General features: G+C 39.3%; 1 pseudogene; it reads right to left on the reverse strand.

The window, feature by feature from the left end:
* Positions 1-8,999: 8,999 nt before the first annotated feature.
* On the reverse strand, positions 9,000-12,548 carry LOC111990452 (coniferyl alcohol acyltransferase-like; annotated as a pseudogene).
* Positions 12,549-16,778: the final 4,230 nt, after the last annotated feature.

Genomic DNA, 16,778 nt, shown 5'->3' on the forward strand with positions numbered 1-16,778 from the left:
GGCTCTTTGGGCTTTAACTCTTTTACCTTTTGGGCCTAGGATCCAAAAATAGCCCTTACAATTTTTATTGTTTATTTGTTTCTTAATTATACTCATACTTTCTTAATCAATGAACGGTAAAAATATGAAGAAGATTTTATCCTTCAAACTCTAAATTTATATATTTATAATATCTAAATTTATTGAAATTGTAGGGACTGGGTTTGAGCACTTCTATTGTTGAGTGAGTGGACTCAAGCCCAGCTAGCCCAATACAATGAATTTGTAGAGAGCGGGTTCAAGAACTAGGCCCTAGCAAGCGGACAATGCCCAATGTAACGTTCGCCACTGTTCGCCACCATCGGACAGAGGCGGATCGAGATTATCCTCCAAAGTCTGTCCTCAGCATCGGTCCAAGGAGCTTGATAGCGATCTCTCCCATGGGAATCATCCCCTCTTCTCCCCTGTTTCTCCCCCTTATATAATCCTTTTTCATAACCCCTTTCTTCCACTTGTTGATCATCCATGCCCCTTCCTTCTGACTGCCCATCCCCTCAACCACTTTACCAGCACTCCTGTGAGTTGCAGCAACCAAGGCAGCCATGTTCAAAGGTCATATCTCCATTAATGCAGCCAGGGGGTTAGGTGAGCGCACTTAATGTGGAGGTGACAGTTCATCCTGAACTTGCTCTTCCACCGAGTTTCCATGGCTGACGTGTTGGGCTCGGTTGGCCGAGGATAGGGTCGTCCTCGGCAGGGTTCCTGGCAATTTAGGCTTTTACACTTCATCGTCGGGCATTTCTTCCTCCTCGGCATGGGCCTTGGACCTGATATGGAATGGATCGGGGTTGCTAAATGCTCAGGCCCCACAATAGCCCCTCAAAATCCTGTTGTCTGTATCCTTGGACGGGGAGGAGGATTTTGATATCCTCGGGCCTTCATCATGGCATGCTTAATCTTGGCCTACATTAGTGTTGGAGTCTTTTCGCCTGCTCAATGCACGTTTCTGGCGCCTCGATATACGACACGCACTCACATTAAATTCTGGCAGCTCCATACTCACCACGTTCAACGGTGTGATGGTAATCAGTTGGTGGGAATTTTCTGCATTTATGGGTGGGAAACTTCTCCTGGTTGTCTTTAATTAAGGATATAAATACTTATTTGAATCGATTTGCCTCCTTACTTTTGCATCCAAGAACTCTAGCACACATACTTTGAATCCGGTCAAACCTCCAACCCAACCAGCGTCCCATCTCCAGCATAAAAAGCCTGTCTGTAGAGCTTCTCCTCATTTCTGTAAGTCTTCTTCTCCCTTTCTAGCTCAATTTTTCTCTCTAAGTCCTTTCTTTACTTCACCCTTTCTTGAGTCTCTTAGCCATTGTTGGGGATGGGTAGATTCAAGAAACTAGTTGAGTTTGAAGAGGCGATGGAGAAATTCATCACCGATTATAAGATACCCAGTGACGTAGGCCTAAGGTATTGTAAGGAAGGAGATTGGTATATTCGGAGGGAGGAGAGTGAGGTGGTGATTCCAATGATCGCCTTCTTAGAGGGGGGATGAGAATCCCTATGGGGCCGGTGATGCGCGACTACCTCAGGCATTTCTGGTTAACTCCCACCCAGTGTGCCGTCAATGTGTTGAGGATACTAGGGTGCGTAAATGCCTTGAATGAGAAGATGGGGTTGAGGTTAACCCACCATGACGTAAACTAGTGTTATAACCTCTAACACCTGAAGGGTAAGTCTTACTACATGAAGACGAGGGACGATAGGATTTGGCTCATCCAGTACCTCCCCGAGTCCAGCAAGGGGTTAAATCTGGACTTTCTTATTGTGTCCGGGGAGTGGTATGACGGCCTCCATTGCCCAATAGTAAAGGGAAAGCCAGGTAGGGTACTTGGAGTAGAGGAGGGTTGATAAGCTATGTCTTCATAGTTTGCATCGTTTGGTTGCTGATCAGCATATACTTTTTCTTTTGCAGATCCTCACGCCTTTAAACGGCATTTTCACTTAGTCAACAAGGAAGATTTACAATCCGTTCTCAAGGCGGAGTTCTTCGTGAATGAGGCCGACAATCAAGTTAGAGCTGCTCACAAGATCCTCGAGTACGATCCGACCCAAAAGTCCTTCCCAGCCCCAAAGCACGTGATTAGGGCTCGTGATCCTTGGCTTTGCCAAATTACAGTGGTGGAGCACAGGTTTTCATTCTCTGAAGGATCTTCCATCTCGGAGGGCGTTCCGTTGGCAGGTTCTTCCTCCTCCCATTAGGCTGTGGACGTCGTGGGAGAAATTTTGGAAAAGGAGGGAGAAATAGTTAATCTTGGCTCGTCCGAGGACAAATTTGGTGTATTTGATCAAGCCTATTAGTCCGAGGATCCCTCCGGTGACTTGGGAGATCCCCACTTATCCGAAGCAGATCTTCTATCTCCAAGAGTTGGTACTCAGGCTGAGATGGGTTTCAAGAGACAACCCCAAATCAGCCTATTTGATTTGCTTGAGGGTCAGCCAGGGAAGGACACGCTAGGGAGATCACAGTCCAAGCCTCCTTCTCCTCCACCCAAGGTTCCTCCTACCCCGCCTAAGTCTTTGCCTGCGCAGACCAGCCGTCCCCCACTCTGCCAATCTCGGACCCTCGATCCGAGCCCACCGATCTGAAGAGGAAAAGGCCCTCCAAGGGCAAAGACCCAGTGGATGGAGGGAGATCTCGTTCTTCCCAAGAAGCAGATGAAGCTGCCGACCTTCCAAGCAGCTAAGGATTGGTGGTCAGGATAAGGGGAAAGGGGTCATTTAGCAATCTGAGCCCCAGGCCTGGCTGCCCGTCGGCATGCTTCATAGGAAGCCTTTGATGGATGACACCACCCTCAGGGACTTCTGAAGGGGCGAGGGGGCTCGTGTAGCCGATGCTTTGGAGAGGTCCCTGCTTTTCCCCATTGACATGGCCGGGCTGGGGGGTATGAGGAGGCAAGAAGTTACCCTTAACCTCAAGAGGTACTTGGGCATGGTAAGACTTTCGATACTTGTTCCTTCATTTGAATTTTATTCCTCGGTGTCCAACTCACGGTGTACTTGTTTCGGTCGGTAGGCCATCCAGGCTACCTTCAGGCTGGAAGAGGAGGCCGATAACCAGGATAAAGCTCTGGCCGAAGAGCGCGACAAATGCTTGGATGCCGTGAATACCCTCAGGAAGTCTGAGGCGAATCTCAAAAAGGCAATGGAGAATTTGGAGGAGATGACGAAGGCCAAAAACAGCACGGCATCTGACCTAGCCGGCACTATGAAACAAGTCGAGGACCAGACAGGGCGCTTGCGGGATGTCGAGGGTTAGCTGCAGGTTGCCAAGGAGCATATTACTGACCTAAAGCAAAAGTTGGCCGAGGAAGTGGAGGCCAAAGGCATTGCCGAGTAAGCTAGGGACGAGGCCTTGAGGGCTAAAAAAGAAGCCGTGTTTGCGAGAACAGATGCTGAGCGCTCCGTAGAGTAAGCGGAGGAAGAGGCCTTTGCTAGAGGGGTGGCTAAAACCGAGGCTGCCCTTAAAGCTCAAATCCTTGAAGTATGTAGGTGCTACTGTTCCCAGACTTGGAGTGAGGCCCTCAACCAAGCGAGGGTCGAGGCCTCGTCCGAACTCAAGAAGGCTGAGAGAGTGTACTACCCCCCTGCAATTCCCGAGGCTACCTCTGTCGCCTCCAAAGTGGGCTCGGCCTTACGAGCGACAGATGAAAGCCAGGCCAGTGCTGCCAAGGACCCAACTTCATCTGATAAGCCTGTTAAGGAGACTGTGCATCAAGGAGCATTGGAGGGGGTAAGAACCGATAACCCAGAGGCACCCCAGGATGTGGTGAGGCCTCCTGCTGACTCCTAAGCCACACTTGTTGTCCTTCAGGTCCCTCCTACTGAGGAAGGGTCCTCCGAAGTAGCCCCTTCGAGCCAGGGTCCCGAGGCACCAGTTGAAACCCCTTGGCAGACTCCTCAGGACAAGCTGTCCACCGAGTTGGGGAAAAAGGCCATCTCGATAGGCTATTCCATTTTGACAGCTTGGGCCACTCTGCTCTTGCTTTCCTTTTCATTTTACTCTACTTTTTGTCTTGATTTATCACTGTATATTTCGTTTTAGTTTTAAACACTGTAATGTTATTTTTTAAGCTGAATGCGTGGCTCTCCTTTTCTTTTTACTTAGCGTTTATTATCATTGCGATGAGTTTGGCTACTTACATAACCTAAGCTCCACGATCTCTGAAACTCAGCACATTTTTCATTCTAAACTGGCAATCAAAAAATGTAAAGCCCCTAGCAGTAGTTCCTACTTGGATTTTGATCGATAATTGAACCACTTTAACACCACGACCCATTTTTGCCGGATTGAATGTTGAGGGAACGATTCCACAATATTGGCTCCACAACACATGAATGAGATATTGTAAATAGTAAAAAATGCTTAGGAAAGCCATTAGTTACTGACTGTGCTAAGGGGTTAGGTTCAATGTGACTTAAAATGCTTTAAGTGATGCTTATGGGCTTGTGTTTGTTTACTCCTTTGCTGAACGTAGCTAGTCTCTCCAAGGACCTGAGTCTGAGGACCATGCAAAATCTTGGGTCAGTCTAGCACTCAGATATTTCTTGAAGTGGTCAGTTTCCCCATAAGCTTAAGTCCGAAGACCATGCAAGATCTTGGGTCAGTCTAACACTTTTGTTCTTCTGTAAGTAGCTAGTCTCCCCATAAGTTTGAGTCTGAGGACCATGCAAGACCTTGGGTCAGTCTAACACTTTTATTCTTCTGTAAGTAGCTAGTTTCCCCATAGGTTTGAGTCTGAGGACCATGCAATACCTTGGTTCAGTCTAGTACCCAGGTTTTCCTTGAGGTTAGTTTCCCCATAGGTTTGAGTCTGAGGACCATGCAAGACCTTGGGTCAGTCTAATACTTTTTTTCTTTTATAAGTAGCTAGTTTCCCCATAGGTTTGAGTCCGAGAACCATGCAATACCTTGGTTCAGTCTAGTACCCAGGTTCTCCTTAAGGTTAGTTTCCCCATAGGTTTAAGTCCAAGGACCATGCAAGACCTTGGGTCAGTCTAACACTTTTGTTCTTCTGTAAGTAGCTAGTTTCCCTATAGGTTTGAGTCCAAGGACCATGTAATACCTTGGTTCAGTTTAGTACCCAGGTTCTCCTTGAGGTTAGTTTCCCCATAGGTTTGAGTCCGAGGACAATGCAAGACCTTGGGTCAGTCTAACACTTTTGTTCTTCTGTAAGTAGTTAGTTTTTCCATAGGTTTGAGTCCGAGGACCATGTAATACCTTGGTTTAGTTTAGTACCTAGGTTCTCCTTGAGGTTAGTTTCCCTATAGGTTTGACTTCGAGGACCATGCAAGACCTTGGGTCAGTCTAACACTTTTGTTCTTCTGTATGGGGTGAAGGAACTCGTCCTCACCTCTGGTATGTTTGCTCCTAGAGTGATAACGGTCTCGGTCTTGCCTCGCTGGAAATGGGTTATTCCTCGGACTGGGCCCTTGGCCCAGCACTAACCCTGACAGGGGTGTTTTGAGTTTCTATCCTCATGTGTGATAGTAGCCCCTTTGCTCCAGTTTCTCATTATTTCCGATTACGAGGCGTCTTTTGGCTGTTTGAGTTATGCGCCTAACGCTTTGGTGTGCGAGGCGCGCCCTCATTGATATTCTCGTGGATTAATGTAGATCCAGCGAATGGTGGCTTCTTTCGAATTTGGTCGGGATTAATGTCGCTGACAATTCTCCCTTCAAATTCTGTGAGGACCAATTCCCACTGACCTTCGCCCTCTATATAAGGTTTCTTGGGGGAATTCGTCCTTCCACATTTCAGGACTCCTTCAGTTAAATAGGAACTTTGAGCCCCACAACCCTCTAAGCACCTTTGGTAACCCTGCCAGAACTGTGATCAAGGCTTGGGGAAATGGGGCGGCCCTAGATGAAGGCGAGGGCAAGGAAGCCAAAAGTGTTCCTACTTTTCGACCGAGCAAAAAGGGTGGTCCTCCTTCCTCGACCGAGAGTCGTAGCGGCTGTAGTTCGCGTCAGACTTTCAGCACAGTAAGGCTCGGGCGTCATCCTGGTTGTAGTACGCCTGACAGTTAAGAGGGAGGTTCATGAGGGACATAATGCTTTTCTCTGGTACGCGCCTGTACCTGCCCTTCAAGCTGGTTGTGATTCGCGTCCAGCTTACCTGCCGATGGAGGTTCGCTAGATTATGTTACGACCAGTGCCCAGGTGTTGCCGCCTTTAATGCTTAATTATCATGAGGCTGGGGGAGCATCAAGGGAACATCATGGGGTGGGGCCATCAGGCGCTTTTGCATCTGCTCCTCTCTTCTTGCCAGCACCACCTACACCGGCCTAGAGGTTGTTGGTAGCCTTAAAACAAGCCTGCCTTAGCCTCCCTTTCTAGAGTTAGTTTTCGAACAGGCCCATCTGGGCCTCCGTTTGTAGAGTTAGCTTTAAAAGAAGCCTGTCTGAGCCTCTGTTTGTATAATGTATACATATTTTTTTTTTATTTAATAAAAAGGCTGCAATGTTTATTCACTTTCCATTTTCTCTGAATCTTTTATTTTTCTGCAATAATCATTTCTTGAGCAAATGCGTCGTCATTTGTTGTGTTTTTTTTTTTTTGTTAATGGGATCCAAAATCGGTGCCGTTGTAGGCGACGAAAAACTGCCTAACTTTGCGCAAGTTAGCATCATAGGAACGATTGCCCTCTACGCCTGCTAGTGCACAAGTTCTTCCCACAGATGACGCCAATTGCAGGGACTGGGTTTGAGTACTTCCACTGTTGAGTGAGTGGACTCAAGCCCAGCTAGCCCAATACAATGAATTTGTAGACAGCAGGTTCAAGAACTAGCCTTAGCAAGCGAACAATGCCTAGTGTAACGTTCGCCACTGTTCACCACCATCGGACGGAGGCAGATCGAGATTATCCTCCAAAGTTTATCCTCAACACCGGTCCGAGGAGCTTGATAGCGATCTCTCCCATGGGAATCATCCCCTCTTCTCCCCTGTTTCTCCCCCTTATATAGTCCTTTTTCATAACCCCTTTCTTCCACTTGTTGATCATCCATGCCTCCTCCTTCTAACTGCCCGTCCTCTCAGCCACTTTACCAGCCCTCCTGTGAGTTGCAGTAACCAAGGCAGCCCTGTTCAGAGGTCACATCTCCATTAATGCGGCCAGGGGGTTAGGTGAGCGCACTTAATGTGGAGGTAACAGTTCATCCTGAACTTGCTCTTCCACTGAGCTGCCATGGTTGACGTGTTGGGCTCGGTTGGCCGAGGACAGGGTCGTCCTCGGCAGGGTTCCTGGCAATTTAGGCTTTCACACTTCATCCTTGTGCATTTCTTCCTCCTTGGCATGGGCCTTGGGCCCGATATGGAATGGACCGGAGTTGCTAAATTCTCAGGCCTCACAAAAATATTAAGTACACCTTTTTTATTTAAATTTTATGCCCGAACATAGTATTTGATTTTTAATGTATAACTATTCTTGGTTTTGTTAACTCTAAGCTTGATTTTAATTTAATAATTATAATTTGATATTTAAGACAAGATTTCTTTAATTTGTACATTTTTTCATAAATATAAATGTTTAGTAGAAAATATGCACATGAATATAAAATTTCTTTTATAAGAGAGAGATATATAGAATAATAGATTAATAATTATTAGTAGTTTTGAATCTCAACATGCAAGAAGAATGAATTTTAATGAAAAAAATACATTATGATATTAAAAAATTTATATAACAAATAAAGAAAAAATTAACGGTTACCCTAAGGACATTATTTTAAGAAATATCTTTAGAAACTTTTTATGCAAAAAGAAAAAATCAATTGTTTTTCTTTTCTTCAATTTTTTATATTTTTCATGAAATGATATCAAAATTTTCCTAAAATTATTCATTAACAAATGTCCTAAGGACACCATTAATAGAACTCAACAACAAAATATTTAATAAAAAAAATAACTTGCTCTAGGTCCCAAAATGAAGGAATTTGTGCTTGATACGGGTCTCATAAAATAACTTCCCTAGCTCCTCATGAGTCTTGCTAAGGCACAAACACAAGTATTTTTCTCCCTATATATAGGTCTGTTTGGATACCGCTTATTGCTAAAAATTGAAAACTGAAAACACTGTAGTAAAATAATTTTTAAATATACAAATAGTGTCGTAGTATTCAGTTTTTTAAAAAAATTACTAAAATTTGTATTTGTAGGTCTCATAAACAGTATACGAAACCTACAAAAAAACGCAAACGCACATTTTCAGTGGAATCCAAACTCAGCCATAATTGTTCTTCAGGTTGTAATGGTCGAACGAACTATAGATCTTGAAAACAATGCATGGCGTCATTTGTTCATAAATCATACTAGACGTTTCTTTTTGCCTAGCATAGACTATAGAACCCATAGACTATATATATATATATACACAGAGAGAGAGAGAGAGAGAGAGAGAGAGAGAGAGAGAGAGAGAGAGAGAGAGAGAGAGAGAGAGAGAGAGAGAGAGAGAGAGAGAGAGAACAGAGAAAATGGAGAGAGAGATTAGAGAGGAAACAAGAACAAGAAAAGTAGCAACTGAATGATTTTACTTATCCTTTTCCAATGTTAGTTACAGAATTATATACCCCAAATCATCCCATGCATTCCCTCAGAACTAACAACCCAAACAACTAACTCTACTAACTGATCTGCCAGCTCACACGCCAGCTCTTCACTAACAACTAACTCTACTAACTGATTTGCCAGCTCATATGCCAACTCATCAGCTAACAACTAACATATCCTACAATATAATCCTCACACATGCTCGGGTTCCTAACACATAATATGTGTCTAGCACAAAAATTGCACCTTTAAAACGTGGCTATATTATATCATATAACCATAGCAGTTGTTATCATTTTTGCTTGTAATAGGCGGTAGACAATGGAAGGCACATCGAAATTTCATTTATGAATGTAAAATTAATAAATAAAGAAGAAGAAGAAGAAGAAGAAGAAGAAGAAGAATTGAAAGAGTTGAGAGAGTAGTCAATTAATATTATCAATGATAAAGAGATGGTGGGTTGGTACATTGAATAAATAAAATAAAAAAAGTAATTACAAACAGTAGATAAAGATTCACATCATAATATAATAATACAACAAAGTAAACGATGAAGTTGCGAAGCGAACGATTGTCCACTCCCACTAGGCATTGAGCACACGGATTACGTACATAAGTACGCATATGACTTCCAAGATTCCAACTCCACCATTTGAAGCCGTCCAAATTGAACAAAGCACGACAAATAAGTAATTAAATAGCACACCTAATCCTATATATATATAGCTGAATTTTGTAGCACAAGAAAATATAATTTAATTATATAAGGCAAATTATTCTTCGTTGGAATGTTGGAGATAATCAAAAGTCAAGGGTCTAAAGAGATGAGCAGCTTCAGTCTCTATCAACTCCACTTGGCCTTTCAAGAGGTGCACGTACACAACCCAGTCACCGTTGCAACTTGGACTTGGCATTGGCATCACATACCCTGAGTCACCTCCCCATGGAAAATGGTATGACCCAAATATTGGCTTACCCCATCCAAAATCCACCTTTGACTCCGGGAACCTTTGCCCTGATGATACCACAAAAGCTGGTCCATCTTCACTCCACTACAATATATCTTAGCCAACCCTGGCACTGGACGATGAGACTCCACCCAATCTATGAGCCCCAAGAAATGTTCCTTGCTCACTGCACCATCCAAGAAATCATGAACTTCATTTGCCACATAACTCAATGGATTTTCATCAATCTCATTTACTTCCTTGCCTCCATAAGGTATGGATAGTACATTTCCAAAGTAAGACCCCATGAGTGAAGCTTTGTCTATATCTCCATCACTTAACCTTGTCCTACCATCCACAACAATGCCCATTTTGGTTACCTTTTTGTCCACATTGTTAAGAATGGCATGTTTAGCAACCATCTTCCACAAGAAGGCACTAAAGGACTCTAGTTTAGTCCTCCTGCAACCATTGGTTGTGGTAGCTAGTGATTGGAGCTGGTTTAGTTGGTCAGCCTTAATGTAGTATATGCGGCTAATAAGATAATCATCGCCAGGTTGTGGGTCTTTGGGTGGAGGCAATGAGGTCATTTGAACATACATGTCGTTCAAAGATGGATGAACTGAACCAGGGCGTCTAGGATTGAGCAAAGAACGACGAAAACATGGTACTGTAGAGATGGGTTTAGACTGAGCCATCTCAGCCCATGACACAAGAAATAGGTTGGCCGAGTAGGCGTCTGCAATTCTATGGTCAAACGTGCACGCCACAACCAACCCACCACACTTGAGCTCGGTTGCCTGCATATTCCAAATACAAAACCAAAAATGTCAGTATTAGTATTTATTTTTTTACCACGTGCCTTGACAAACATTTAGTATTTGACTAATTCGTCCTCACCAAATTCATGTACTTTTTGCGTTTATTTGGATTGGTTGCTGTTTTAATTTTAACAAGTTATTGAGTTAGTAGGCTATATGACTTACGGTGTACAATAATTAATATCAAAAGGAGCCTTTCTTTATTAATTGATTTTATTCTTTTTTCTTTTCCTCTCCGAAATATGATTAATTTATGAAGCTTGTTAATCCTACATATATAATAGATTCCATTTTTTTTTTATTACCCAAAAAAAAAAAAAACCATTTTTTTACAGCTTGTTTTTCTAAATAGTTAGTAATAATTAACTATAGCAATATCACGTGCGTGAAAATAATGCCTTACTTTTGACAAATTCAATTAAAGTGAGTAAAACAAAAAATATTAATAATAATTTGAAATTTAATTCCTTTTACCAAAAAAAAAAAGAACAATATTAAATTTCATTTTTAACATGGACTTTAGAGTAATACTACAGTCACAAACTATTTTATAATATTTTTATAAAATGTTGATGTGACCAATCTCTTATTGGTTTTCATCTAAACCCACTATTAATATCACTTTTTCATTTGCAAATAATCACTTACCACATCAACAGTTTGTAAAAAATTTTATAAAATAGTTTATATTTCTATCATTATTCTAGACTTTATAGTCATGTGAAACCTACACATTATTAAGGAACACATATCCCACACATAATATATTTTCTTATCAATAACAGTTTACCTTTCATTTTCCATACAAGCCAGGACCATTAGAAAATAAAACAATTTATGAGTTATTGTTCAATATCACGCACCATATAATTTAATTTTCACCCTCAAAAAATATATATAAATTAATTTAAACTAAAAAACTGAAAAAATAGAACACATAAGAAATAGTAGCTATGATTTGTTCAAAGCAATTGAAGCGGCAAATTAAGGTGCGGCAGCCGGCATGATTTAGAAACAGAGGCAGACTGAAACTACGAATATCCGTACGATCCAAATTAAAGATATTATTCAAAGTTTCAAACAAGCACTTTGACATTTGGGAAGAAGCCAGAAACTAATACGCATCTTTTTCATATTAGTTTCTTGTGTGGGGACGGTACGTCAAACTATATATAATTAACCGCCTAATTTCGGATTATATGTAAAGATAGATTCTTTTGAAAATTCTTCTACTATTAAATACATGCAATCATGCGAGAGTGAGAGTAATAATACACACCCCCACGAGATGCCTAAACAAAGACAAGGAATATTTCTGATTTAAAAACATAGTAATACTACTCTACTTCATTAAAAGTGGTTTTAATTATGATAAAATCTATTTTTGGTTTTGATTTATTTATTTATAAATAGATAATCATAAATAAAATTTAAAATAAAAAAAGGCATAATGTTTCTTTCAAAGTAGTTTCAAAAACTATTCTCATTTCTTATTAATTATTTCAGATTTTAGTTCATCGCAAAATACTCTACTGGCTATTAAAATTGAATTGTTTGCATGTAAAATTATGTGGCTAGCATCTTCCAAAAACACATTTTAGGGAGAAAAATATATAAATATATATATATATATATATCCAAAAAAAGTTTCCAGGATTTTCTCCCTTTAAAGGGTTCGTTTGAGATGTATTAGGTGTTGGAGAAAAAGATTGACGTTATAATGTGATAGGGACGTTTCATACGCTAAGATAATTTTCGTCCTAGCAGGAGCCAAAAATATTACCGCTCTGTGCGTGTGGGTGTGCGTGTGCGTGTGCGTGTGGGGTGTACGTGAATATATTGGGAATAAGAAACACGTGACGGACCTGGACAGCGAGCACACCATGTTTCTTCTTTGGCACAAGTTTGCCTTCAACGGTGTCATCAGGGTTATAGAAGTCGAGGTCTTTAAGCTCCGCCTCAGCAAAAGCTTCGACAAAGTCCACACCACGGTTATTGCAAAGAATCTCAGGTTCACCAACAGGGTTTGACACCACCTCACCCGCAAAAGCATAGTATGTCACGAGAGCTTGGGCCAAGGCCTTCTTAAGAACCCCAACCATGGAGGGAAAAGTATTAGAGAGGTCCTTTCCCAATAAGCTGGTGTTCTTCTTGTAACAGAAAAACACACCCACATCAACTGGGGGTAAAAAAAAAAACCTTTTTTTTTTTGTTTAGTTTTGTAATTTTTGAATTTTTGTAAGGGTAAAATGGTAACTTATTTGCATTAACTTATTAGTATTATTTATTTTCTTAGTATACAATGAACAATTAACCTTTCTATTTTTTATTTTTTATTTTTCTTTTAGTTGATGCTAAAGTCTAAAACCATAAATAATTTGTTTTAAATTACGGTAATGTTTTATGGTAAACTATTATATTTGTTATAACACACACACACACATATTTATAAATATAAAAAATAACGGTAAACCCGAAACGGTACACCGATATTGACCGATACCGAAATATATCGTTTCACTGGTCAAACCGGTACAGCCTCCAATACGAGATTGATTCCCTTGATTTACAACACTTGCGATACCAACAAAGTAACTGTCATGTTTAAGAATCAATTATGTAAACAAAGAAAGCAAAGGGTGTATAATTTAATTTGGACCCTTTCTGCTTATTTGTATAATTTTATATACCTAGCTTAACAAGGACTCACTCTCATAATAAAAAATAAATAAAAATAAAAAGGACTCACTCCACTTACAACCACCTATATGGTTCTCGCTTGTTCAGTTTTCATCCTTGAACACAAGTAATTTTTATTCAATCCTTGTTCCTTCCTCTGTTTCCATGGTGATAGGACACCCATAGTTGAACCTTTTGTTGGAGAAATTACACAAATTAATAATGGAAGAACAAGATTAACACAAAAGACAAATAGAAAATAAATAACCTAGAGGCACAAAATTGTTATCCTTAGACAATATTTGCCCCCACACTCTTGTTACTAAAGGGTTACCACAAACTTCTCCCCAAGATACAACCAAGTTATTGGGTTCAGATAGCAATTATGAAAATGAACATAAGTCTCTATTTATACCCATAGGGTTTTATTTTGCCAAAAGGCACATATAGAAAGTTAAATTTTTTCGTAAAACCATTCACAATGCTTGAAATCTTTTTAAACGTTTAGAACAATTACCAAAAAATTCCGTAGAAAATTTAGTTTTACGAGTTTCGATCAGTCGAAAGGAATCGAGCATCAATCAAATGTTCTTTTTTATTGATCGAATAGGAATCGAACAGTGGTCGAACCATCCAGTGACTTCAGGATTATTTTCTTCATCATTTCGATCAATTGAGCAAAAGCTTTAACCGATCGAAAATACTGAATTTCGAATTTCACTTAGAAAATTATAGAACTTGAATTTTGACTTTATAAAACAATATTCTCCAAATTCAAATATCATTATTACAACCTATTCATGTATATACCTATATATACAACAATCCCCCACTAAGTTGTAATAATATATGTTCCACTTGATTGACATTCTATCATACATAATGGAAGGTGTCTTTCAACTAAAGCCTCCCTTTAGTGTAATTGCTCAAGAAATTAACAGAGTTAATGGTTGCTTAGTGCTTAAACCAAAACTCTTATGTGTTGAAATCGGAAACAACACACACATGAGAACATCCACAACACATTTAGAAATCCACTATTGTTAGTGCTCTTCCAAATTTAGTGAACATTTACAAGAGAAAACCCTTCACTCTTGCCAGAAACAGCATCACTTCTATGTTCACAAAGGTGAAGTTCCTTCTTATATCCCTATTATACAAACATTTGTACTTTATGAACTTCATTAAGAGTATAAAACTCATACTCTATTACATCATAATAGTCTGCACTAATCCATCCTAAATGAGAAACAAAATTAGTGCTTTTACTAACCACGTATCAATAGCTTGTTGTTACCCTTTAAACCTCTTTATTAGATTAAATCAATTCGAGGTTGGGTTCCCACTATTGGTGATTCTCTTAATATAAGGGTTTTAGTCTCATTCTAATAGATGTTAACTTAACTGTTTCTCAATACACTGCTTTGGTAGAAAGGTCTTCCAAATTACTATTTGACCTTACATAGACAATTGAAATGGTACTAGATTTAATTAATTATCTTATGTAATCATGTCTTAGATCTATATGTCTAGACTTACCACTATACATTTTATTGTATGCTTTGCCCAAGGTGGCTTCACTATCGCAGTACATTGAAATAGCTGGTATTGGTTGTGGCCACAACTCTATGTCTAATAACATATTTCTTAGTCAATCCACTTCTTTTCTTACTATTGCCAAGGCTATAAATTCTGATTCCATAGTGGAGTGAAAAATACACGTTTGTTTCTTTAATGCCTAAAAGATGACACCCCCACCAAGAGTGAATATCCAACCAAATGTGGATTTGTTATTACTCACACTAGTAATCTAACTAGCATCCGAATAACCTTCCAACACAGCTAGAAATTCGAAATAAAAGAGTTTCAAACTTATGGTTTTCTTTAAATAGCCAAGAATTCTACCAATTGCTTTCCTGTGATCTACACCTGGATTACTTGTAAATCTAGAAAGTTTGCCACTAAAAAAGATATGTTTGGTCTAGTATAATGCATAGCATACATCATGCTACCAGTAGCACTAGCATACTCGAGCTATGCTATTGCTCTTCCAGTGTTCTCACCCAATTTTATGCTCCGATCAAAAAGTGTATTTGCTTCTTTTATATTAAGATGTTCAAATCTTCGAAGCACTTTCTCAATATAATGAGATTGACGCAGTGCAAAGCCTTCACTATGTCTTTTAATTTTGATTCCCAAAATAGTATTTACTTCATTTTAATATTTCATTTTAAACACAGAAGACATATACTTTTTGGTTTCAGATACACCTTTCATATTTGTACCAAATATGAGCATATATGTACTAAATATGAGCATATCATTTACATAAAGGTACATAATGACTCCATATTCCTTTGTAAATTTAGAATACATACATTTGTCAGAACTATTGTGCATAAAGCCATATGACAAAATCACTAAGTCAAAATTCTCATGCCATTGTTTTGAAGCTTGTTTCAAGCCATATAAGGACTTGACTAATTTGCAAACTTTCTTTTCATTTCAGGGAAGTACAAAACCCTCAGGTTGTTCTATGTAAACTTCTTCATCAAGATCACCATTTAGGAAAGCTATCTATCCATTTGATGTACAATAAACTTATATATGGATGCAAGTGCTAATAACACACGAATAAACATGATCCTAGCCACTGGTGCATACGTATCAAAATAGTCTATTTCTTTTCTTTGTTTAAAGCCTTTTGCCACTAACCTTCCAAAAGGTTGAATCTTTAGAAGTCATAGCTTCCTCAAAGGTTTCAGGATCATCCTTTGTGCTAAACACAATGAATATTTTATTAAGGACCACTTGTCTATTTCCTTCAACAAGGTATAATTGAGCTTGATAAAAAATGAAATCTGGACCAAAGTCCTTTTCTTTTCTTATCCTTTGACTCTTTCTTTGTTCACTTGGTGAACTACTTTCAATCCTTTTAGTACTACCCAAAGTATTATTAGGATTAGAATCACCTTACTGTGTTTAAGTAGGTATCAAAGCATCCATGGAATCTTTACTGAATTTATTCTCAACAAACTCAACATCTCTTGATTCCACCATTGTATTAGAGCTTAAGTCTAATAACTTATATGCTTTTGAATTTTTAGCATGACCCATTAATACACTTTTCATAGCTCTTGGTCCTAACTTTGTTCTTTTTGGATCAACCACTCTATAAAATGCTAAACACCCCCACACTTTATTATAATCATTGTTTGGTTTCCTTCCATTCCATAACTCATATGGAGATACTTTAATCTTTTTAAAAGGTACTCTATTGTGCTCATGACATACTGTAAGCAATGCATCTCCCCATAAATTAAAATGAAGCTCTGCACTCAAGATCATGTCATTTACCATGTCTACAAAAGTCCTATTTTTTCTTTCAGCCAAATCGTTTTGTTGCAGTATATAAGGGGCTGAACTTTGGTGTATTATTCCATGTTCCTCATAAAATGTGGAAAAATCATTAGGAAAATATTCACTACCTCTATCACTTCGTAGGATCTTTATTTTCCTAACCTTTTCATTTTCCACTTCATTTTTATAACGTTTGAACATGTCAAAGGATTCATCTTTATTTCTAATTAAATACACATATGTAAATCTAGAGAAATCATCAATGAATGTAATGAAGTATCTTTTATCTCCTCTAGTTAATACACCATTCAATTCACATATATCTGAATATACAAGTTCAAGCATAATAGAATTTCTATCTGACTTAGAAAAAGTT

Source organism: Quercus suber, unplaced genomic scaffold (genome assembly GCF_002906115.3).
Source record: "Quercus suber isolate HL8 unplaced genomic scaffold, Cork oak 2.0 scaffold_349, whole genome shotgun sequence".
Classification (NCBI taxonomy): domain Eukaryota; kingdom Viridiplantae; phylum Streptophyta; class Magnoliopsida; order Fagales; family Fagaceae; genus Quercus; species Quercus suber.